General features: G+C 38.1%; 1 protein-coding gene across 5 annotated transcripts in view; it reads right to left on the reverse strand.

The window, feature by feature from the left end:
* The window catches only part of RARB (retinoic acid receptor beta), a 329,988-nt gene that overhangs the window by 222,965 nt on the left and 81,072 nt on the right, over nt 1-25,951 (reverse strand). The window contains exon 1 of one of the 5 annotated variants that reach the window (XM_064672851.1): nt 5,186-5,406. The exons of 3 other annotated variants lie outside the window; for them this stretch is intronic. The gene's annotated coding sequence lies outside the window, so the exon portion shown is untranslated. Of the gene's footprint in view, nt 1-5,185; nt 5,407-25,951 lie in introns of those variants that run through there. One more of the 5 variants, XM_064672815.1, reaches the window with a different exon arrangement.

Raw genomic sequence — 25,951 nt, forward strand, 5'->3', positions numbered from 1 at the left:
TCAAAGCTCAAGAATTCAGTAGAAGCGTGAATTCCCAACAGAGAGCACCACAAGTTAGTCTCCCCACAATGCTCAAGCCCTGACTTGCATCCACTTGCTTGCTCAGGCTTTGCCTCTGGCTTAAGAAGTGCCAGTATCAGGAGAAAGGCACTTTAACTATACATTATAAACAACATGCGTTAACAGCTTACGGACTATTATGCTTCTTTGTTTTTTTCTCTTTTATGGAAAAAAATACTTTCAAAAGGTATATTGCTCAGGAAAAAAAGAAAAAGAGGAATCAAAGCTTTGGACCTTATTTTTATCTTGAAAGAATAGCAACAACAAAAAAAAAGGCAGCAGTTCCTATAGACAGCAGCAGATGAAGCTTATTTACTGTTTCGGTACAGCCCTGAGCCCCTAAATTTAAGTCCACATTAACCAAAACTTAAACTCACTGCAGATTATCAGGTTTCATGTGTTTTTTCATTACCCTTATGCAAAATTTACTTTGGCGCAGTACAGGAGTGCATTATTAATCAGCATAGGTTTATTTTAAAAGTAGTCTCTATTTATTCAGAGGTAGAACTGACTCCAAATCCAGGCTGTCTTTTCCACATGGAATGCAAGTGTATCAGATTTGGTATTTGATTTTTCAGCTCAGCTGTGAGGGAAGAAATGAACTTTGGAAAAAAAATGAGGTAGAGGCTACATGGTAACAGAAAAAGAAATCACAGTATTTTACTTTTTTTTTGTGGTGGTTTCAGGTATCAAAGTGAAAATGTCAAATGTCTCTCACCACACCCATTACAGTAAAATCTCAGACCCGTTGAAGACAATGACGCTTTGCTATTGGCATTAAATGAATCCGGTCTCACCCACCCATGACTAAAAAAGACACAGTGTCATTTCAAAATCTCAGTCACTTTTCTCTCTCCTTTTTGCAGCATTTTCAGATTTATACCTCCCCTGTTTAGTTTCATATTGAAGTCAATTAGCAGCTATAACATAGCTAACTAAGCACATCTGTGCAGTTTTATCATGAAGTCTTTAAAATCACTGATCTTTTCAAGCTATTTTGATGAAAAGAGAGAATATTTACCAGCAACTACTAAGCATGAAATTTGAGGAAACAGAAGCAGCTTGTAGGAGGATTTGCTAACGTAGTTTATTGCTGCTACTTTTCATATATGAAAAGAAACTGCCTCTGAAACCTCTGAGGAAAATGCAAATAGATGTTCTTGGAAGGTAGTACAAGCCAAATGCAAGTTACAAAGTCAGATAACTTGATCATAAGGATTTTATCACAACTAAATACACTGATATCTCAAAAGTGTCACACTAACAGACGTGTAAAATCAGAATCTACTTGTCCGGTGCTGCTGGAAAAAGAGACAGTAGAGACATACAAGGATTTTCACATGAGTCTTCCCCATAAATGCATGCATGAAACCCAGAGATGAAATCCTCCACAAGAACTCACAAGACTATCCACCAGGCAGTGATAACCTCTCAGTGGTGACAATAGGTATGTTTGTTGAAACAACTAGATGAAAAAAAAAGGCATCCACTCTTGAGTGATTCTGCAGAGCAATATACCTACACCTAACACAATGGAAAACCTATTCAAGAATAGCTAATCTGTGTGAAGCTATGACTGCAGAATGCTGTTAGAAGCAGTGAAAACTGAAAATCCTCTGAAGTAAGTGTTCACTGAGCAAGTTAAAGCTTTAGGTAGGCATCTCTCAACCCATCCACCCACATACCTGGAGGTGGTATCCGTGTGATAAATTGCATTTAACATGCACCTGCACTCTACCTACTAATCCATCCTCACCTTGGCTACTTCTAGCATTAGAAATCTCCAAGGTGTTTCAAACAACGACCTTCTGCAAGGAAGAATTTCTTCTCAAAAGTGTATTGCCAAGAAGCCGGGAAAGATTTAATTTCAAGTGTACTGCAGTTCAACGGGGTTAGAAATAGGATCTTGAAATTCTTAGAAAACTAGGTTTCTATGGGGTTTCAGGATTATTACTATTTCTAGGAGATGAAAATACAGGATTTCTAAAAGGAAAACTCATAGTTTGGTCACTAAGTGACTTGGAGATGCATATACATATACACAGCCAAGGATGGGGTCAGGAAGTAAACTCCTTCAGGCACTGACAAAAAGACAACACGCACAGCTATTCTTGAATCACCCACAGACAAGACCACCATTTCCTCAAGCCAGACAGACCCATCACACAACTGCCCTCACTGACAGCTTAGAGTCCATGCAAGGCTCCTTACCAACCATCAGCTGCATGGAAAATTCAGGCCTCAACAGGGGGAACACACCCTTTAGTTGTTGAACTTCAAGAAAACCTACAGTGTTTTGAAGGCACAAATTAAAGGTGCCGTAAGTGTATGGAGGAAATGTTAAATTTTTCCTTAAAATACCGCAGCCAGTCTCTCTTTCATGATGTGGCAATTAGAGAGAAGCAAATACTCACTTCTTGTCTCCAAAGTGAGTGCTCTGTGGCAGCTTGAAGAAGTGCCTGGAGCAGTAACAGAGGTCCACAGAGACCTCTACCCATGCCCAGAGTACTCAGAGTGCACCTCCTTTGGCAGGCACGAAAAATCTCTGCCTCAAGATGAGCGAAATAAGAATTTTGTGGGAAGGCCAGTTTATTATTATTTCAACTCTGGCTGGGCACCAGGACTGGACCCTGAATAAATTATGCCAGGATATATGCTGAAAGTTAGCTTCCCTAGCAGTTTTGCACAAACAGAAATCAGCAGGAGTCCAGCATGTAGAACGGCTTCCGAATCGGGTCATTAATCTGTACGAGCAGAAAAACCTACCCAACAAACACATTAGCAGTCACCGCACTCCAGGTTACAAGGCTGAACTATCATGCAAATTGATACACATCTCTCGACTTCTCGAGGCACAGAGGAAGTTACAAGCAACCTACAGGGGAGAGAGCACAGAAACACAGGGATGTGCACTCCTGGTGAGGAGCAATGGAACAGGACAGATTTATTCAGTCACTGTGATGATGACATGGTATTATTTTTTTCTGCAACACCACGTAAATATTCAGAGATGATCACATCCTGAAATGGCTTGGCTCTAGAAATATGGTTGTTTTACCACAAAAATCCTTGCCACCTTGAATAAGCACACAAAACCACAAGGGCAGAAGGCAATTCAAAGTTTTAAGTACACAGAGACACACAGATTAGCCACAAACATCTTTTTTTCTTCTACTTGTTTGATGATTTTTCAATAAACTAAGCCATCTCCACCTGCTGTCCAGTCAAACAGCTGATTAGTTAGGTGACTCCCTCCAAGTCTTTTAGAAAGGACAGTCTTGAGGTCTTGATTTCAAGGACAGACCAGCAGTTTTTTCATAGTTTTATAGGATGCTATTCCTTAATAATGATGTAAATAAAGCAGAGCTAAGAGGCCTTTCCATTTTGAAGCTTGGGCTCAAAAGAGAAAACTTTTTTTATTTTATTTAATACTGATAATATTGCAGGTGTGAAAGGATTTTACTCTTCCAGTCCCTAGACAAAAACTAAAATCTCTCTTTAAAGTAACTATGAACAGGGTAGACCAAAGCAGGACAGAAAGACATATCTCTCAGACACTGTTTCTGTCATAAAAATACCCATCACTTACATCAGCGCAGAAAAGAACTACATATGAGGCAAGTTATGAAACGAGAACAGTCCTATGTAAATCATCTAAATGCATGACTATATAACCAACAAACATGATCTGTGTTAACACTGGCTGGCACCTTTTCAGAGGCTTCAGGAAACAACGGGGACTAAGGAAAGTAAGAGGAAAGAAGGGTTGGCTAAGAGATGCACCTGCTCCCTTCCTTCCCCTTCCCATTTTGCATAGAAAAATTTGCACAGTTACAACTCTTTAAGTGCACATTAAACTTATGCCCTTTTACATTGACATGACTCTAAAGACATTATCGCTGATGTAAAATACTATACTACTATTTAGAAGCATTTCTGTAGTACCAGATGGTGAAAAGAAGCCCTTGTACAGTTAGGAATTTGACTTTATATCTCTAGCTTTAGAACTTATTTAGCTGTGATTTTCATTTCCCTATGTATGATAAAAACACAACGATGAGACTTGTTAAGAGAGCGTGTTTAAGTAAAAACACCTACTAATTGTCACATATATACTGAAATACACAATTTACATAAATTTATAAACACAAATACTTATAATATATATGGATACAGCTATAATTGCTATACATAGAGATATAAAAAGTATACATATATATATAAAACCTCCTGAGAATACAAATTACCAAGTGCGTATAAGGGGACAACTCTTACTCTCACCAGAAATCCCAGAATCAATTCTTGAAGTAATGGTAGTGTGAGTTCTGCTTCACAGTGGAGAACAGTCAGTGAACAAAAGTTTAAACTGTTTCAAGTGAGCCTGAAAGATGCTTATTCATCAGTTCGTTGCAAACGGCTCATTTAATTCAACCTCAGAGGCATTCACTCTTCACTTTTCAACCTCAGAAAGCAGTAACCTAGCTAAGGAGGTTAGATGCAGTATCATCAACTCAGATCAAATATATGCCAATGAACAGCTGAGACTTAAATTTATGCCCAGCATGGTTACATGGACATGAAAATGAACAGTAGATATAATCGGTTTCAGCTAAGTTATGTATATTTGCTTGTTCTTGAAGAGTTTCAGAGTGACAAATACTGAACAAAAAACCCGAAATTAAAATCAACCATGGAAAAATTAATCTACATGCCAAGAAGAACTGACTCAGGTTCCATGACAAACAGGTACATATTCAAAATTAACTTTAAAAATGCTTCTATATTCAACTAATGTGCTATAAAATGATGAATATATATATTATACGCACCAATTACAAAACACTGCAGCAAGTATTAACTACATGCACAGACCTTATGAGCACCTTGGGAGCAGGACAGTGAACTAAATAAAGTCAAGCAATCTTGAAATCCACAGACATTGCATTTTCCCTGAACTAAAAGAGGGAGTGAGGTGTTCAGAGTTTCTTTTTTTTTTTTCTGAATGAGAGAGAAAAAAATACAGCAGATGCTTGAAGAATCAGTAGGTTTCGTCTAGAAGCAGAATATTTACCAGAAAATTAAACCTACTGAAATCCTGCAATATCTGCTTTTATCAGAGACTCACCTATTTCCAGAAAGATGACAACCATTTATAAGTCCATTTCCACAAGAAAATTGTAAAAATCCTTTGGATGTGCAATGCTCAGTATTCAATATTTGTCCCCAGCAGACACTGTTGTTAAACAAAATGGGAAGCAGCCTTCAAAGCATCCAGACAGAAAAGCAAATCCTAGTCTCCCTGTAAATCCTGCAAAAATACATCTCGTTCACTTGTGTGGATCTCTTTATTGCAGTTGACATGGGCTTGCCCAGGGGACTAACTTGTTGTTCCATAAAGATCCTTAAATAGGCACTACTGATGAAACATTTAATCCAAGCCCTGGTATCAAATGGCTGCTATTGCCAGTGACAGTGATAGAAAAATCTATTTGCCAATTAAATAACTGCATGCAAAGCTATGACTGTTTATTATACCTTTTAACATAGTTCAGCTGGTTTGGATCGTACCCAGTGAGCTTCATATTTTACGAAAACTGCATTCCGCATAACTTAAAAGTAACATGCTTTAAGCCTTCGTTTTTTAAATACACCTTTTCACTCATGTGGTTATGAAGTGTTTGCTTGGGCAAGGGAATACATTTTACACAGAAATGCCACTTATATCATTCAGCTATACATATATATTGTGTTGGACTTCTCTGTGTTGATAATGAAATTATGATTTATGTTTAGAATATAAGACCGTATTTTAGTTGTTGGAAAAAAATCCCCACTTTAAAAACTCACTCTGTTTACTTTAAATGCTACAGATGTAAAAAAGCTATTCATTTTTTTGTAAAACTAAAGGAACACATTTTGATCCCATGAGTCTAATAAAACTCTGTATAAACATAACAATAGGGAAAGTTAAGATGAATAGTCGAGATGAGCACTTAAGCCTGGACTTCATTTCAGTTGGACTTCTACTATGCCAGGAAGCAAGAAAACAAGTGAAGGGGCAGTAATTAAAAGGGATTTAAAATTAGTGGCAGTGCTACACCCACGTGTGGAATATCACTAAAATAGGACATAGCACTCAGTTTGACAAGGTTGTAATTTAATAAAGGTCATAAGGGTGTAAATGGCAGCTCAGAAAAGTCATCTTTGCTGAGAGCAGCTTAAGGATATGCTTAACTTGAAGTAACCATATCTTAACATGTGCTTTATGTCAAGCATGAATATACAACTTTGGGAGACAGACTGTATTTTCGTTTCAACTTAGTAAGAGAAAAAAAAATGAAGTCATGTTAATATATAAAATAGTATTGAATAAAAATGAGATAAAAATACTGGAAATTGCAGAATATACAGCTGAAATGAATCCCTTTCCATAAGCAGTGAAAAAGACAGACTAAGTTGAGATTTTCTTTTCTTTTAATCACAAGAATTTTTTTTTTCCCTTGATCTTAAAAAAATTACCAAATGTAAGTTAGTACCTTACTCCTATTCCCCACTGCCATAAATTTAGTATAAATTAAGAAAAGAAATTACACTTAGTATTTCAGAATGAACATTGATGCTCCTACATTTTGAATTAAGATTTAAGTTACTATATGCAATTCCAATTTTAACTTTTTAACTACTTTGTCAGGATAAGTTGTAGTTTCTACTGTATCAATTTCTGGAGAAAATATTTCCATTTTTATCAGACCAAAATAATATAATTTATAGAAGCACTATTTCCATTTTCACATTTAAGCATTATTCAAGGAAATTATTTATGAATTTTAGTAACCCCTTTAAAGTACACAGGCTGAAATCAGGTAGGAAGTTTCACTTGAAGACTTTCTGTGAGGTAAATCAACTAATTTCAGTATGCTGCTCTACCATAGCTTCATGAGAACACAAATTGTAGTGTTATCTTTGACTGCATTAAATTTAGCCTCTAAAGTATAAAAAAAACCAAAAACCAACTGTTTGTCTAGCAAATAAAGTTAATGTTGTCATGTCACATTACAATATCTCTCTTCGTATACTTTATGGCTATTTATATGGGAAAAAGTCCAGACTGTCAGTGCTCAAAAACTGCATTTGAGCCTCCTTACTTCCTTTATTTCTCCCTGCTGGGCAGAAATTTTTAATCACAGAAATACCTCCTGTAACTCCATCTCATATCCAACTTATACTCAAATTCAAGCATAATCACTTTGTTGTAAAAATATCTTGAGCAGACTCGACCAGAACCCATTATGTTCACATCTGAGTAACACATTTTTGTGAAGGATACGAGAAGAAAGGAGGACCTGCAGAGAAACCGAGCCCCCAGTCCTGAAAACAAGGGGTTTTGGGATTTACAGTATGCAGGTGAGTGCCACCTCTGAGAGATTGCAGGTGCTCTCAGGTGCTTCCTCCTCTGCACTGGACCACAGCCAGAATGCACAAGCTGCAGGAAAAAACTATTTTCTATCTTCCCTAAAAAAATGTAAATTAATTTTTTAAAAAATTTTGATTTTTTTCTTGTAGTTTTGAATGAGACTTTTTTTGATAAATATTCATCAAAATCTCACTTAGCATTTTAGACTTTTTAGCACATTTCTTTAATGAGCTCGGCTTCAATTCACGTTCAGGAAACACTTTGGGAATTTCTTATCTGTTGTTTCCAAAGTTTCTCTTTCAAATACACAGTAGCAATCATCAAAACTTTTATTTCATTCTTCTAGGATTTTGATCTCTAACATCTACAATTATACTCATTTATTAGTGCATAAAATATCTTTAAATGTGCCAAATCTATCTGATTAAATATACTTCAACATAATTAGCAATGCATAAACTATTCCTTTTTTTTTTTTGATGTATCACAATGAATACATTGGCTTTAACATCTATTCTCTTGATCAGTCATTTTGAGGTGGTCTACTTTTGTTTTCCTGACTTTCACAAACATGCTTGCAGCCAGTAAGAGACTCTTCACTATGATTAATGGCCTCCCATTGGGTATACAGAAAATTTCCCAGCCTGGTTCCCTTGAGAATGCTCCACTACATGGATTTCTACGCAAAGCTAGATTAAAAGAGGAGGAGCAATAGCTATAGTCCACCTACCCCACAGCCATCAATTATATACAGTTATAAATCAAAGTTTTCAGCCAGAACAAAGCCTAGTGTGGCAAACAAACAAGGGCGTTCACAGCAAATTGTTTTGAAGCAGAATAAAACTCTTGATAGAAACAATGGGGCAAGCAAAGCCACTGTCAATATCACTATAAAGTTCCGTTGATTTATTAAGAATTGGACACAGTGTATCCAATTACTGCTGAATTAACTTAAACAGAAAGCAGCAAGTGGAAAAATAAGCAAGGAGACGGTTTTCTCTTTTGAAAAGAAAAAATCATGCAATTCTATATCATAGTTAATTGAAGACAGTAACATGAATCATAAAGTATCTGTACTTTAACTCCTTGTATTTGTGTTTCTTGGCTTTTGGTTTTAAGCTGTCTCTTTTGCGAAATGCTGGTATGTCTATCTCATCCATATTTCATCTCCAGTCTGTTTGTTTTCCTGGCTATTTCTGCCTCTATGCCATAGATGATTTTGATCGGTTTGGATATTTTTAAATACCCTTCACACACAATCTGCTTTCAAAGAAGACAGCAGAAAAAAACACTAGGGGACATGGAGACAAAAGACTGTTAGCATCACTCACATTATCTTCCCTTCTGGGCAACGTGAATTATCTACAAGGAGTTGGGTCCCCTTTTTTTTGGGACATTTAAAATTCCATTTTTTGATACACAGTGATTTTTGAAAAGCCAAATAATATAGCCAAAATCAGTCAAAATGTAAGTAAGCTCCTCAAAATCCAACAAGCTCCAGCCAAAAAATAGTTGATATTTGCTATTGCACCCAGTCCTCACTGTAGAATGTATTTCACATAGACTTTGCCTCCCTCTGAAGAAAGAGATGCTTAAGAAAAGTGCTCAGTTAATTTTCAGCAAGTGAAAAATTAGATTTTTACAACTCTGACTAAAGCTGCACAGCCAAAGGCAAATGCCTTTAGGATGACTGCACTTTCCTGTGAGACAAACCTTGTCCTACACCATATTTTTCCCCAATCCCTCCTTGTGCTACAGTCCTCCACCTTGCAAGAGGCATCAGCACCCCAAATTTGGAGTTAGATGAAGTTCCTGCGCCTCTGACCGAGTATGGTCACACGTGAAATATAGAATCATAGAACAGAATCATTTCGACTGGAAAAGACCTTTAATATCGAGTCCATCCGTTAATCGAGCACTGCCAAGCCCACCACTAAATCATGTCCCCAAGTACCACAAATGCACAGATGTCCAGAGCTACGTTAATGCACACACAAACTCCTGTTTTCTCTCCAAAGCTCTCTTGAAAAATGCTCAGTGCATTCAGAATGATATAAAGGCACCATCCACCATAGGTTGAAGGATTCCTATGGGCCATGCAGAAACAAAGACTTCCAAGACACCCAGTCCCATGACTGACAGGCATCAAGCAGTGCCCAAGTCTGTCTGCCGAACCACTTCTTTTTCACAGGAAAAGAGCTTTTCAAGGAAGAATTCCTGAAAAATCCAGAATGTGGTGGGATCCCTATTCTGTGCATTGGGGCATGGCAAGGGCTGATGACTATGGCAAGGCAGATGTTCCAGGTTACTCCTGCAACACACAATATACTGAAGACCTTAACACAACGCCGTGCAGGAGGGTGAGATCTGACTGTAAGAGGCCATCTCATCCCAGGACAGGATAAACTACATCAGCACTGCTCCTGACAGACTTGTTTTTAAATACTTCTAATGATGGGAAGTTCATAATCTCCTACAGAGGTCTTCTCCAGAGCTTTATTATCTGTACCATCAGAATGGTTTTCTAATCTTTCTGTCATTGCTTTCTTTTGTCTTCTAATTATTCCTATCCAAGTTATTCTTGTCTTTGCAGCACTGCCACATAGAATCCATAACACTAGTGTCTTTCACAGAAGCAGCTCAAAGGCATGATGCACAAAAAGGAAAGTATAATGCAGTCTGTAAGCATCCTGCCTAAGTAAAGGTGTGGTGAGAAACATGGACCATCCTCTCAAGGGCTGCTAAGAAATTCCCAGTAAAAATCTAGAACAGTTAAGTGTGCTTAGTGTCTTTCAGGTTTGTAACATACATATCAACAGTATTGGTTACTGATTAATGAGGCTTTTTTCCTTCATCTTTTTTTCCCTTTTTTACTTTATGGGGATAAATGACTGGAAAATAGAGTATAGAAGCTACATGATGTTTGGAGCTCTAACCCAGCTCTGCTGCTACCTCTGTACGACCTAATTCAAAATACCTAAGTCTACATCCTTCAGCAACCAAACAAAACTGCAGAAGATCAGTTTCTACAGAAACACAACCAATTAGTACATATTTGAATTTTCTTTTCTGTCTCCTAGGTGTGTTCATGCTTCATAAACCTTCTCAGTTTTCTTGTCTGATGATAATTTTTCTATCAGATTCCCAGGGGCTTGAAGGCACGCATAGCTTAACATTTGTGAGTATGAAAAAAATAGTAATAATCACTTTTTACCATTAGGTTTTTTTCCAGATTTCTGAATCTGGAGAAGAAGAAAAAGATGTTCATACAAGAGGTTTTTTTATAGATACTCTTCTAGTGTTAGCACAAATTATCCTTCTGGGAACCTACATGATTTTTCCTGGCAAGATTGTCTTCAAATAAGAATAACAAAATTTGGTATCCACAGGTTCATGATCCATACATCCACATTAGTGGACCTCTTTTCCTATGTATTTTCAAATTAATAAAAGAGACGTTTGCCAAAATACATACAAGCACACAAGAAAGTGGTATTTTTCTTTTTCAATTTCTGATGTTAAATTCTGTTTTTTCTTAAACAGTAACATAGGTTTAAGAAAAACAATTTCATCTCACTTGCGGCCTGTACAGTAAGCAGACATTTTTTCCATTTTTCACATTGTGCAACTCTTTGGGAATGGCAGATGTCTTACATAATCCTCAAAATGATGGAATTACTAATTCATGACCCTCAGACACAAAGAAGATCCGTGAGCCCTGTCACACTAGCCCATGCTGAGAGGAAACTCCACAGCCAGAGCTGTGAAACTCGACTGGATTCAACATTCACTTCACGATGTCTGAAAACACCACCATGGTAGCAGTTTTAACTGCATTATACTGGTACTGCTGAGTCTGAAGTTTCACCGACAATACATTACTAACTTTTTCCATGTCATTTCCATAAAGTCTCCCCTAATCATCCCATAACTAGCCCTGTATAATCTCAAAATGCTCTTCCTGTGAACCCCCTAAAGCATCCCCGCACCCTTAGGTCGGTGCTCCTGCAGTCCCACAGGTGCTCTAACATTGATGTATATTGAGCTCTATCACACCTGGGTCACAGGGATGAACCACTCCTGGAACAGCCCAAGGTGGTGCCCACACAAGGTGTCTCATCCTCCAAGTCCTTCATTTGGGTTCCTACCTGCTGTTGTGCCCCCTAAGCCTCTGATGGGCTGAGGGCTCCGAGGATGGGCCTGGGAGCAGCTGGTAGGATAATATTCAGGTTCTACTCTTTCCATTGTCTCTTAATGCTCCTTGTGGGTGTGCTGACCAACTTTTATGACCTAAGCTAACGTGTAGTATCCAGACTCATGCTTACTCTCTTCAGGAATGTTCTTCAACAAGTAGTGCCCCTCTAAATTCAGACAATACATACCAATAAATCTACTCACATACCTAAAAGTTAGCTGTTCTTCAGAAATATTTTGCCATTAAAGACTTCCATAATCAAGAGTCACAGCCACTCACAAAAGACCTCTACAATAACAATTTAGGCGGTGCACATGTACATACTCCATTTAGGTTAAAAATATCCAATAAGTAAGTAGATTTCAGTTTCAAGCTTCCAAGGAATGATGAGATAGAAAGTGAAAAATACAACCAAAAATGCTAATATGTCAGCTTCTAAGATGCCCATCTAACTCCCTTTAAATCAATTTTACATCTAAATTATACAAAGTTGTCGGTAGAAGTAAATTACTGTTGTTTTGAAGATGATGTTAGAGGTATGATTCAACATACTCCGAAGTAGCTTAAGAACTATATGTACTACTGCTTTATTGCACTGTTTCTCACAAACTTCTGCCCCCTTTCCTGTATCATTTGACAAACACTCCTATTACATCCTGTACTTTGGACAATATGTTCCTTAAGGGCAAGGGCACTATAGCGTTTTGCTTGTAGAAAATCCAGTCCAATACAAATGAGGTCCAAGCTTGTAGCTGCTTCTGATACCTGCTAAATATTAAGAATAGAAACTAAAACTGCTTTCAAAGCTCAGTAGTATTTGAGTGTTCAAAATTAAACACAATGTCTATTGGTCCACAGCTAGTTTTCAGTGTTGGGCAAATTCAGTCCAAGTGGAAGAAGAGGATGACCTTGACACAAACATGATCAAAAAAAAGGATTGGGTGGAAGGAAAAATTTGTGTTATTTTCAAAAAGCTGAATGTGTAATCCTCCCAGTAGACTTGTGGTTAGGTGCATTGTGACAGCAGCCAATTACCTCATTTCTTCAAGGCTCATCCTGCAGCTCCTCCAACAGGAGGGTACCCTTCATCCTCCTGGTTAGTTCAGGAGGCTCCAGGAAGATGCCTGACACAGTAGATACAGAAAGCCTAAGCCATAGATCGAGTAGATACGACAACAGGTTTTTACTTGTAAGGACAGAAATTAGACAGACACACTTAACTTGTCATTGAAAATTATAGTCATAATTTGATTATTTTTACTGACAAATTATTATGGAAAAGAAACAAAAGCACATACCTAATTCTAATAACAACAGGCTCGAGGTCATGCAGAAAAATATATTTATCATCATAAAAATGGAGGCAATATTAAAGACACAGTTCTCTGTATGAACTTTGTGAATGGATGAGTACATCTAAAAAGAGCCGATGGAGTAAAACCTTCCTTTCACTCACTATATGAAGTTATGCCTGAACCATATAATATTAAGGTAACCATTATTTGTAGATGCAAAATTACTTTTGGAAGGGGTCACAAATTCAAATACAGCACCTTAGCCTAGCCTGAAAGTGTTGCTTTTCAAATGTTTGTTTCATGCGCGTTTACCACAGTTCATTTCAGCTGAACAGAACCCCCATGTTGGTGATTTTTGCCTACAAGAATATTAAATTTCTGCACATCTGTCTTCTCTCTAGGGGTTTCTCCAGGGAATATAATAGTCTATTTGTTTTTCTATTGATCTTGTATCTAAATACTGTTTTCTCCTTTCATAAAAAAAGAGAGCTGCCAAAGAATCAGTAGTGTCACTGTGAAAATGTTTTTCTTAGCTGGATGAAATGATGGCAGAGCAAGATTGGGAAAAAATATTTTTCAAATCTGTTTTAATAAGCGTACTTCCAGATAGGGATATGCTAGATATTGGTCTAGGCATGCCCCAGGCCTATGATCCATCTTTCATCCTTTTTACCAATTTCAGACTGACAGCTAAATTAGCTCATGGAAAAGGCTCCCGTAGGCAGTAACCAATAACCTGCCATCCAAGGTAAGTTGCAACAGCGAGAGGCATAGGAAAAAAAATGGAGATAAAAAGCTGATTTACATCAGTCAATAAAGAAAAAATGAGGACACAAAAAGGATCAAATTCTAAAAGAAATTAAATAAAATTAAGCCACACTGGAAAGAGAAATAGAAATTGTCATTTAATGTTATGTTAAGCAATAGGCATAGACTGACCTCTTAAGACATGACTAGCCAGTCTTGGAGTTTCTGTGGTTAGTAAATCCAGTAAGTTTACAAATACACAACTGCAAATGGAATAGCTTTCTCTGCCTATAATATTTAGGCTTACTACTACGTAGTTACTGAGATATGTTCATCAGGAAACAATAGTTGGTCATAAAATGCAAGATATCAACAACCTTTTGAAACACAAAGCTCATTTTCTTCTCAGGCAAAATAAAATCCTCAGCATGGGAGTGTTCACGTTACAGTGCTAATAGTGCACATGTGCTGAATTATTTAAAAATAATAAAGATAGGAGGTATGACATATCTGCCAGTTCACCAACAAAGCAGTCAGTTTAATATTTACACAGTATCTATCTGACCACATAACTTCAGCTAATTATTGAAGCTGATGTTTAACATATATATATATATCTTCACAAAAAACAACGCTGCAAACATCTAGAATAAACTTTTTCTGGAATGGGTTTAGTTATATCTGAACTTGCATTTTACTTGCATTTTTGTCATTTTATTCCATCAGACTCTATAATAGGTAAATTGCAGTTTAAAATCAATGACTTTGATACAGTTAGTGATTTTTTTCCTGGTAGCATTTTCCCAAATATTATTTATGGTACCATATAACATTAGAAATTATAATTAAAATTATGGTTCAAAATAAGGTGCAGTACTCTAGTAAGCACTGTTAACAAATTTTCTTTGGTTTCATTGATCTATATGTATTGGAATTTCAACAGACAACGCATCAAACCCAAAATGTTAACACAGGTATTTGCAAAAATTCCCTTTTCTTTTAGTGGGGTGCCACAAAACATGACAAACCCATTTTTTTGCTCACTGCAGCTGTGTATCTGCGTTTGAAAAGCACGCTTAAATTAAAGATACAAAGAAATGCCTGGGGTTTCATTGCATTGCAAATGTAAAGAAAGACTGATTTTCTTCAAAGGACGTTGATAATAACCTACAAACAGCAGGTATTTTCTGCTACCAGCATGTAGCTGGCATGTCATGGCTAGTACGTCTTTAATCATAATAATGAGTTCTGTGGTAATCATGATAAAATATGTTTTAACTGACAATGTTTTTACCTTCCATTGCTACCCTCTACTGAGAATTAGCCAGCTTCTCTTCTTTTTGAGCTTCTCTAGCCTTAGCAGTGCATCTCATTGAGGCAGCTGTACCACGGGCCTAGTTGCTACTTTAAAATGTTTGTTTGTTGTCACCATTTAACTCTTAAGTATCAGCTTAAGTACTAAGCTAACTGCTTGGAACAAGGAACATATGTACAAATAATGGGGCTGGAAAAATAGGGGAAATTGCCATTTCTTTCCCTGCAACAGGCAAGCAGTTCTCTAACTTCTTTCTCTAAGCAAATAAATTTTTTTCTGCCACAGTTAATTCACAGAATCATAGAATTGTTTGTGTTGGAAGGGACCTTAAAGATCATTTAGTTCCAACATCACTACCATGGACAGGTACACTAGACAAGGTTTCTCAAAGTCCCATCTAACCTGGCCTTGTAAACTTCCAAGCAACCTCAGTTTTTCCAGGCAACTTGTTACAGTGCCTCACCACCCTCACAGTAAAGAATTCTTCCTAATATCTAATTTACACTTAACCTCTTTCAGTTTAGAGCCATCACCCCTTGTTCTGTCACCACATATCCTTGTAAAAAGTCACTCTCCAGCTTTCTTGTACCCCCCTTTCAGCACTGGAACCCCAGAACAAGGTTACCATAGAAATTCTCCTCAGAGTTCCCATTTTCTTTTATCTGCATTTTCTCAAAGTTTGGCATGTAAAACTAGCAGTCCCACAGTAGGATTATCTCTTGTCCTTGACCATTAACATCGCAAAAGGGTCAGTTACCATCCCCTCCAGCAAAACCGTCCCATCCCTCTTATCTATCTATTGAGAGTACTCAACTTTTGCAACTCCTAACTGCAAGTAAGAACACAGCAGTTTACTATGAGGTGACATCAGCTTCCAGCATACTCCAGAAAACCTGTTTCTCCTTGAAATGTTCTGGATGCCCCATCCCTGGAAGCATTCAAGGCCAGGTTGGATGGGTTCTTGGGCAACCTGATCTAGTGAGTGAAATCCCTGCCCATGGTGGGGTGTTGGAACTAGAAGATCTTTAAGGTCCCTTCCAACCGAAAGCATTCTATGATTCTATGAAATGTCTTTTCTTTTAAGACAAAAATGAACACATTAAAGAAACCTTTTGCCCCTTTTGATTTAAAAAAAAAATAATAGCATAACTAGAAAAACATCAGTGACATTCCGCAAAAAAATACGGAAAGGAAGCTAGAGAAAAGTAAGTAAAGCTTTTTAAAAGCACAACAAAAAGTGCCCAGTGAAACATTCTGAACTGTGGAACACCCAGCATTAAAAGCTAAAAACAAAAATAAACTTGATGTTTAATAAGTCTAATAAACTTTTCCCAGGTCCACAATAAGCAAACAAACAAACAAACAGGCAGCTATGAACAAACACAACCTCTTCCACTAGGCTTGTAGAGGATTACTTGGAAGGGAAATCAGTAGAGCTCGACTGTGCAAACCCAAAATGGCTTTGAGTGCTGGAGATGAATCTAGCATGGGAACTCAGCCTCATGCAGCACAAGTATCTGCTCCACAGCCCACTTTAAAAGTCTGTGGCCAGACCTCAGCTACTGGGTTTGGCTGGGACAGAGTTAATTTTCTGGGGCAGAGTTAATTTTTTAAACCACAACAGCTCATCACAGAAGAACACCTGATGTGTGGTTTCATTTCTGCTTCTGCTGCTGTCCTCACAGTAGTGCCACCAAGATTGTTCCTACCACTACACCAAAAAAATTTGTCTAATAGAGGTGCACCTTGGCTATAGCACTTCTAGAGACCTGGGCCTCCATCTCAAATCCTTTCACAGATCAGAACCAACTTGAGCAGTAGTGGTGGAGGAGGAGGTGGGGGCAGATTATCAGAGGTTATGGTTTGGGCTGAGTCCCCTAGTCCATCGTCAGCCCTTTACGTGAGCTTTTACAAGCCTCATTGTGCTGCAAAACATTAATAAAGCTTTCTACCACACAGTGGCATTATGATTAGAGTCAGGGATAACACTGTTGAGTTGTTCAGATTCAACACTAGCACAGCTTTATTCAATACCTCAGGTATTTTGTACAATGCAAGCAATATAAACGAGCCCTATCATGTAAATACCTCTGCAGGAAAAAACATGCTTAAAGACTTAAATATGAAGAAATAAGCATTCTAAACGAGTGCCCGTTTCAAAAGCATTTTTCTTTTGCCACTTATTAAGGTTTGCAGAAACCTGCTGAAAGGATGTTTCTCTGTTACAACCTTTAACTCCGAGTTCTTAACCGTACCATAGATCATAATATTGTCATTCTTCACTGTCACCACTGCGTCAGCAGCTGTTTTTGGTCTCACAAAAAAAGGATTTGACCTTTGGGATGGACAGGAAGCTGAAGGAGCAACTTTCTGAAAAAATAGCCTCCTGTTTACATTTGCCTTGTTTAGCGAACAATTATCTTGGGAGACATAAGTAATAAGCATGTAAGTTTACATAAGCAGAAGTGTCATTTTGATAGCACTAAATATGAGTGCATGTCAAGCTGTCACTGAGTAGCTGTTCTAACCATAAAATGCTGATCTGTATTTTACCAATAAAACCCACAAATATGCAAATGACAAGACCAACAGCACAGTCCATTAGAATCCACTCCTTATCTATCGCAATAAGGCTCAACCTCAATCACAGAGAAAATAGCAGCTGCCATTATTTTGTGGGGCATAATTTTCAGTGGTATTTGTTTACAGTGACATATTTAATGCTGGTAAATCTAGTCCACCTATTCTATGATTCTATGATCTACATCCAAGACCAATATCAGGCCTCAAACTGTTCCTTATATAAGTCCTAAATACTTTCAAATACTTTTATTCTACTATATTCAGAACTAAATTCTCTCTATATATTTGTGTGCTGAAAATAAACATCGTTTCATACGAATCTGAGAAACAGTAGGGTGAATTACAGGCAAGTATAACATGAGTGTTAAATATTATATTACAGAAAACTCATTGTGGCAGAAACAAAGTAAATCAGTCTTTCTTTAAAATCTTATATTCTGCTAAGTTAAAATGCTATTGAAACATATTGCAAGTATTTACATGCATTGTCTAGATAATCTGCCTTAGTTTTAATGAAGCATCACCTCATTTTCTGAGGATGGAAAATATGCAAAAATCAAACGTGAAGTATAATCATTTTTTCCAACTTCATATTTAAAACTGTCTTCACAGTGATAATTACTTTAAATATTTTAAAGCAACAGCACTGTTAATATACAAGAAAACCAACCTCAAGAGCATCCCTGAGAGTGTACTTTAATAGTACAACAGAATGTAATTCTATCTGCTTGGAAGAAAACACTACTGTTTAGAGTCCTTATATGCATAGTTTTATATGTAATCTAGGAAAAAACTACATACATTATGGAATAGATTTACTGGTATATACACGCATGCCTCCTACATTTACATGTATTTAATATTCAGCAGGTTCTGTAGACCACCTATATGCTGCAGCTCAGTTCACTACAGGACAGTAATGACATCGACAACAAACTCATCCCCTGAGTGTACTCAAGCAACTTGTCCTCTTAGTTACAGTAAAAGTCTCTTGAAATACCTTCCCGGCTCAAGGGAAAATTTATCTCTTTATTTACTTAAACTTCTAAAAAATAACTGGAACAAAGAGCACAATGCCAAACAACCACGACTGTCACCACACCTCCTGGGGCAGCGTATTCTCTATTTCATCTCTAATGTTACCAAATGTAAATGGAAGAAAACACCCAAGATCTTCACTGGACAATTTCACAATACTGAAATGCAGGAAGAATAATTTTTGGCTTGCTATCTAAGATGGGAAGAATACCTCATCAATGTTTTCCCCAATACACTCAAGATGATACAGAACAACACTATATGTAGTGTTTGGAAGTACCAAAATGAGAACATGTACCTGTATGCTTTTAAACAGCTACTGATGACTCAAATTACAGAAAGCTCTGTCTGAAGAAAAACATGCAAGTCATCTGCCCAGAGCTCAGCAGAATCCTGCGTGCAGGCTTTGTGGTCAGCATTTATTTTTTTTTTGGATCCGTTTCCAGCAAAAGATGGATTATGAAACATAACCCCTACATTTGAAAGTCCAATGGGATGGTTGCGATAACACTACCTGTCTTACTGCTTAACATAGACCATTGTGTTTTGTTTTCCTCTGCTTGGGCTTCTTTTTGCCGTCTAGATGTTGGGAGTATTTCAGTTGAAACATGGCAAGCTTTTTTCACTGAGGAAAAGCCTCCATGGAGTTAACTGATGTACTCTTCTTTACTTATAGAACTTGACTTCAACTTTCCATCTGCCTCAAGTTCATCACCAATTGGTGTGCTGAGACAGCAAAAAACTATGGATTAACCATCTGTCTCAAGAAAGCTGAGGTAATGTACCATCCTACACTTGGGAGAGGATAAAGATCCAGCGTGACAATCAATGCAGATGTACTCTCATAATGGATTTCACTTACCAGGATGAGTTTTGTTTAAGCACTAACCTTAGTGATCAGTAAATCATTATTTAAATGTAAAAAGTTGCACCTTGCCTTCAGTAAAGTACCCCACTGAACCTGACACCAGCACAGTGTAAGATCAAGCAGTCCATCCCTGCTCCACTTCTACTCGAGACTCAAGCCAGCCTCCTCTTTCCCTCTTCCTTTGCTCCCCAATGTCCCTCAAGACCATCTCAGAGCATTCATCCCACCCTGAGACTAGGTATCCTTCTCTCTCTTCATCCCAGCACGATCACTCCTGTTACTCCAGCTAAGCCCACTTCCTTCCTCAACACCTTCCTCTCCCTCTGCTCCCGCCCTTTGTTCTCTCCAAACTTCTCAGCATGCCAACCTTGACTTTCTCCTTCTGCCAAGAAGCCATGCCCTTGCATCTTCTTCTCCATGTTTTACTTATTCTTCTTTCTCTTCCCTCAGCTCACTTCTGTCCTCTTATAATGTAACTGACTCCCTGTCATCACAAAACAGACAAAAAAACCCGAAAAAAACAAACATAGCAATAAATAAACCTGGTCCTGGCAAGGTACTTGCTGCCACTCCATGTTTATTTGGTCTGAGCTTCTTCTCCCAGTGCATGCCTTGTCTACTGACATCACAAACCCCCTGAGCTCAAGGAGTATTTGCTATGGGGTATTTGCACACTGCCTACACACACAGGTCCTCCAGTAACAGCATAAGTTCTTTACTCCAAAGAACCAGTGTCAGGACACTACTATTTCTAATGCAGCTCATCCAAGGGAAACCTACATCCTCTTTTTTTTTTTTTAATATTCTTTCTAAACAACAAAACAAGTTGTTGTAACTGTTTGCAGGCACAACAGTCAGAACTGAGCATTTAAGGATGTATTACAGCCACACAATTGCTGGATATAAGGAGTATTATTTAGTGTATCGACAGACTAGTTGGATACAAGCGTCTTGTACCATTCCTAACATCATTCCAAGAGAGGTGAAGTGGAAAGCCAGCTTGTGTTTTCAGCCTTAGGTAATAGACATCGAAGACATGACTGCCAATCACATGTTTATTTGTCTGATCACGTGAAAATGTGAGCCCAAATTATTCCAGATGAGTGAATATACAGGTGCCCAAATTTACATAAACAAGCATACAAACATGATCCTGCACCAACCCATGCTGCCCCACCCAGCAAGATGCAGAGCAGACCCTTAAAGTATCCTTGCCACTTCTGTCCCTCCCCACATGCTATTAAAAACTGCAACCTAATTTTAACTGGCACATCTTGTTCTGCAGAGTAGCTTGTGGCGAATGACAACTACTAGACAAAACCACTTGCTTTCCAGAAAGCTTTCATTTTGTATTCATATCCTCTGTCCAGATGAAAAGACACTGCAAGGCAGCCTCCTGTTTGACAAGAAGTGAGGTCATCTGGGACAGGAATTTGTCCTCTTACAGGACAAATAAGAAAAGGCCTGTATTAGTCACAGAGTAAATAATAAGAAAATAAATAAAATAAAACAAATCCATAAAGCGATACGATAGCAGAATTGTGCAAGAGTGGTGGTCATTTGTCCCCCACAGAAAATATAATAAAGTGAATGTTAAAAAAAAAATAAATAAAACCTCGAAGGGCAAAGGGAGACAGACAGATGAAGGAAAGAAAACATCCTGGCCACTATGACACCAGCCTCAACATCTGCAGTTGGTGAGGAACAAAATTTATTAGGGCAAAGTGAATCCTCAGTGTGAAAACAAGTCTGAAACATACTTCAACCTAAAGAAAACAGGATGCTTCTCAAGCAAGGAAAACAACATATACTTCAGAGAAGGAAAACAAGTGTATTCGTTTGTCTTAGTTGCCAAGTGCTATAAATTGAGCCCCTTCAACTTTAACTAGGAGTTAAAAATATTTGCATTTAAAATAGTTTTATCTCTATTTAATTAATTGTCACCTATAGCCCATTGTTTTCTCCCTTAACAACCTGAAACATGCGCTAATCTGTTTCTCTTTGCTTAACAGAGCATAAGGAGAAATAGATGCTCACAGGGTAGATATTTCCCCATCCTCTCAGGCTTATCATTCAGACATACTAAAAAAATTCTCTTCTATGGCTGAACCCTTGGTGTAAAAGGCTTTAGAAGTTGCATTGTCACATCTTTATAAAATATATGTACTATAACAAGCTTGTTAGCAAAAACATCACAGTAATGCTTCTAACAGACATGCACTACATATGCCTGAGGATTGGCTGATGACAGATTTGGACCAAGACAGAGACAAATGTTGGCTGGGGAGAAGCATCACCACTCTGTAGACATTTTGTACATTACTATGGCATCCAAACGGAATGTTGCTTCTCCAAAGCATCCAAGAAGCATCACCATCAAATTTTTCCATGTGACCATCTCTGCAATGCTATCTTTCCCACACAAACTCCTCTGTGGCTGTTCCTCACCAGCAAGGTGCCAGATTGCTGCAACACACCTGCACAGACACAGTGGTCCCAAGAGCAGATGGCTGCTGCTTAGAGAGTAGGTGGCTCATGTGAAGTGCCAGTGGCATTGATGATCAAGCTCTGCTGGCTGCCAGCAAATTTCCAAACATGATGTCACGCTATTGGTCTACGTTGCATGGTGCTGAACATCTGCAGCACTATTTTTCTCTATCTCCAACCCTTCTCTTCTCCTTCACCTTCTTACCACCCCTCCCTTCCTCTGCAATTAATCAGTAGTTGCAGTCTGGAGACCCCTTGGTGTGAATCGGATGGAGCTGCTGGCAGGGCATGCTCCCATCCAGGATCTCAACTATGTGATTCCTTGAATGCTTTGGCTATTAAACTCTCCATTTGTGAGTATTCAAAGCACTGCAAGGCCAGTCTTGCTTTCTACCCTGAAGACTTGGGAATGTTTCGAGCTCATCATGTTGCCACTGTCATGGTGAGATGAGCAGTCCTTTCTATTCCACTGCTCTCTATATTATGTATTAGTTACAGAAAGGGCATGCAGAACATAGCTTAGGTCTCCTTAATGGCTTTTAGAAATTTAAACACATGAAAACAAACATTGGGTTTTTTCAATACATAATCCTTACCAGCTGTGACTGAGCTTTACATAAACTGGGCTATTTGATCAACTTCCTTAATGAGAATCACCTTGTATGTAAATCATCAGAGGAGGTAGGACAAAGAGTAAATTTTACTTAGCCTTATGCTATAGTGTCATCACTTAGAAAAAGAATCAACAGAGCAATCAGTTATGTTTTACCCACACACTCTTGTCTGAAGGATTGGCATGATCTAGTACCAGACAGGTAACTGTACAAGTCTGGTATCTCACAGATGTGCAGCATATTTATGGAAACAATCCAAAGACATTTGGCTTCGGGTGGTGGGGTTGGGACAGGGAGGACCACCAAAATATTTTGGTCTTCTTTCTGAAGATTTGCTATGTGCCAGCCAGACCACATGTTAAAGCAGCAGTTCTTTAATAAAAAACAGAATCTTAACTCTGGAAAATTATGAGATTTAATATGAAAAGCATCAGCTACAAAAGTTGCAGTTGTGGACACCAACAGCAAACTATAAATCGAAAGCAAAACACTTGCTATGCCAGGAAACAAGCTATCTGTGTGAGATGCCCAAAGAGTGAAAAGCAGATACTTTCTCAGAAATATCAAAGCAATATTTACCACATCCTGATCCAACTCTAAAACCAAACACAAGGTGCCTCACTCTGGACATGCACCAGTTTCATTCTCCAATCATAAAGAATATCACCTGTATCATTTCATTGCCAAAGTCAGGAACATGAACTCTTGACCATGTGGTGGCAAGAGGTGGGGGCCATGGACAATCTATATTGATTGGGGCAGTATTGCTCCTTGAGAGAGGAGGAACATGGCTCTACATTCATCCACTTCACGTTGGATACCATGGGTGTCACATGTAAGATTGAGCAAGCCTCCAGAGGACTGGATCTGCAAGCAGCAGCAGCTTGATGGAAACATACTGAGAGAAACACCACCAGAAAATGAGGGAGCAGTGCTGACTTTAAATGAAGTGTGATGGAGCTTCATTTCCTTAACTGTGTGTAGATGTAGGAGAAAAAAAATATATTGAAAACAAAGTCCATTTCCTTCCATATACCTCTCACTCCTAAAAAGTCAAGTGAAAAGGAGATGATGAAAAGGAAGTAAAATCTGTTTCTAGAAAATTCAGGTATGTTTTTTCATGATTCTTGAATATGGAACAGTGGAAACCTTTGAAGACTGTCTCTCTTAGCTATGGAAAATGTCCTTGCCCATGGAAGGGGGGTGGAACTAGATTGTCTTTAAGGTCCCCTCCAACCTAAACCTATGATTCTACCTCCAACCTATTCTATGATTCTACTTGACAAAGAAACAGATGTTTTTAATGTTATATTTTACTCCAACTTTTTAAAACAGAGATCTAAAATCCCCAAATTAAAGGAAACCATATTATATAGCAGTAGCATCATATGACTCCCTCTTCCAGTACTAATGCCAACTGCAAAACGGAGGGCAAAAATGGCCAAGCAGTGAAAACCAATTTATTTTTCCAGCCTACCAATGGCTTTTGTGCCTTTTTCCATAGTACAGAGGCTTGAACACACAGGACTCATTCTCAAAGTCCTTCTCAGTTGTGCTATGGATGAAGAAAGATTTTCCAGTAGGTTATTTAACCCATGGCACACCTATAATTACTCAGGCACAGGAAGAGGAACTTCTTGTTTCAGGCTTCTGAAAGCAGATTAATGAAAGTGCCTTTGTTTACAGGGAAAGAGGGAGCAGGGTAACTTGCATAAAATGATACATTTTTGCCATATGTAGGTAGAAAATAAACCCATCCATCAAGGATATATTAAAAATAGCTGAAAACTGGCTCCAGACATAAGATTACTTGGTCAAAACGCCAGAATAACAGACACTGAATTTTTATTTGATCAACTCTGAACAACAGGGGAGATTAGTTTATGCAAACTCCACAGAACAAGGCTTTATTTCAGAAAGTAATCCTTCAATTTAGCCAAGATTTTGTTTGCTCTGAGATACAATGAAACAGAAAAAAAAATAGAAAATATCTGGCATACAGAAAGACAAAAGCCTGTGTACTGCACTTAAAAACAATTAAAGAAGCGCTTCACACTAGACTAAAGCTTTTAACTATTGGAATAGGCAGAGCCAAATCTCGTATTTTGTGCATACAGTTTAAACTGCCAAACAGGGTTTATGTACCGATTAGTGGAGATTATGTAGAGAGGTACAGCCATTTTTTAAAAATACAATATTATTACAAAGAACCCCTAGAGGTTCATATGAAGATGGTCTCTATTTCATAGACAGTAAAATCACTGAGGCATATCATCACAGCGATGACTTACTACTCCTGCAGGAGCCAAGGGAGTCGAGCTCAGCGCTGTTAATGCAGGGAACAGCCCTCCCCTGCAACTTAACATGCAAGAGCCAGTTTACAGCTTGTGTCAGGTTTTTACTGGACTTTGACTGAGGTCGTAACACGCCTGCATCTCTTGTCCGTTTCATCCAGTTTTTCTAAGGAATTAGGCCAAATTAAAACCACCTAAAATATTTAATTTGAGAAGTTTTTACTTTATGTCACTCTACTAACACCACTGGTGGCTGTAAATCTTTGCCAGGCTTTCAGGAAAAGTCACTTTCCCAATCCCACCATGTGCATGGGATAATATTTCATAGGGGATCATGCCATTCTGAGGTTCAAGTTGGGACATTTCAGGCCTTGCTTCAATGTATATCCAGTGTTCTGATCAGCATAAGGCTATTGATCTTCACTACAAACATAAATTCTTACATTACTTAAACTGCTCTAGAAATGTTTTTTTGGATAATCTTCTTTTAACATGATTAATAGTCACCACCAGCACTAGAGCACTACAATATATATGTAACTGGATTTTAGCAGTACATTCACAGTGAATAACACAGCTTGCTTAGGAGAAAAACACATTTTTCAGTAACAGCCCTTCTCTACATTTTGACATGAATAAGGGAAACTGAGATGTTTATATGGACACCAATAGCAATACCAGTATTGTCCATTACTTTGCCAAATACTCTCATACTTGGATGTTATCCGAATCATGTCCCACTTCACCTAAACCAGGCAGTACAGTGTTATGTGTACTCTAAGTGTCCTTTGTACATTACTCTCTGTAATATAAAGGCACAGGTACATGTAGTATAGATGACCCTGTGCTATGCATGCAGTATACTCATCATTGCCATATTTTCTTCCACCCCTCCATGCCCTCCAGGAATATTCCCTGGAATATCCTGCTTTCCTGTTTCTCACATCATTTTACTGCAATCCAAAAACCACCCAGGCGAATCTGCAACAGAAGCAATACCAAACTGCATTTTATGAAAATATACACCAAAGGCAGATGCCC

This window comes from Pseudopipra pipra, chromosome 1 (genome assembly GCF_036250125.1).
Source record: "Pseudopipra pipra isolate bDixPip1 chromosome 1, bDixPip1.hap1, whole genome shotgun sequence".
In the NCBI taxonomy this organism is placed as follows: Eukaryota; Metazoa; Chordata; class Aves; order Passeriformes; family Pipridae; genus Pseudopipra; species Pseudopipra pipra.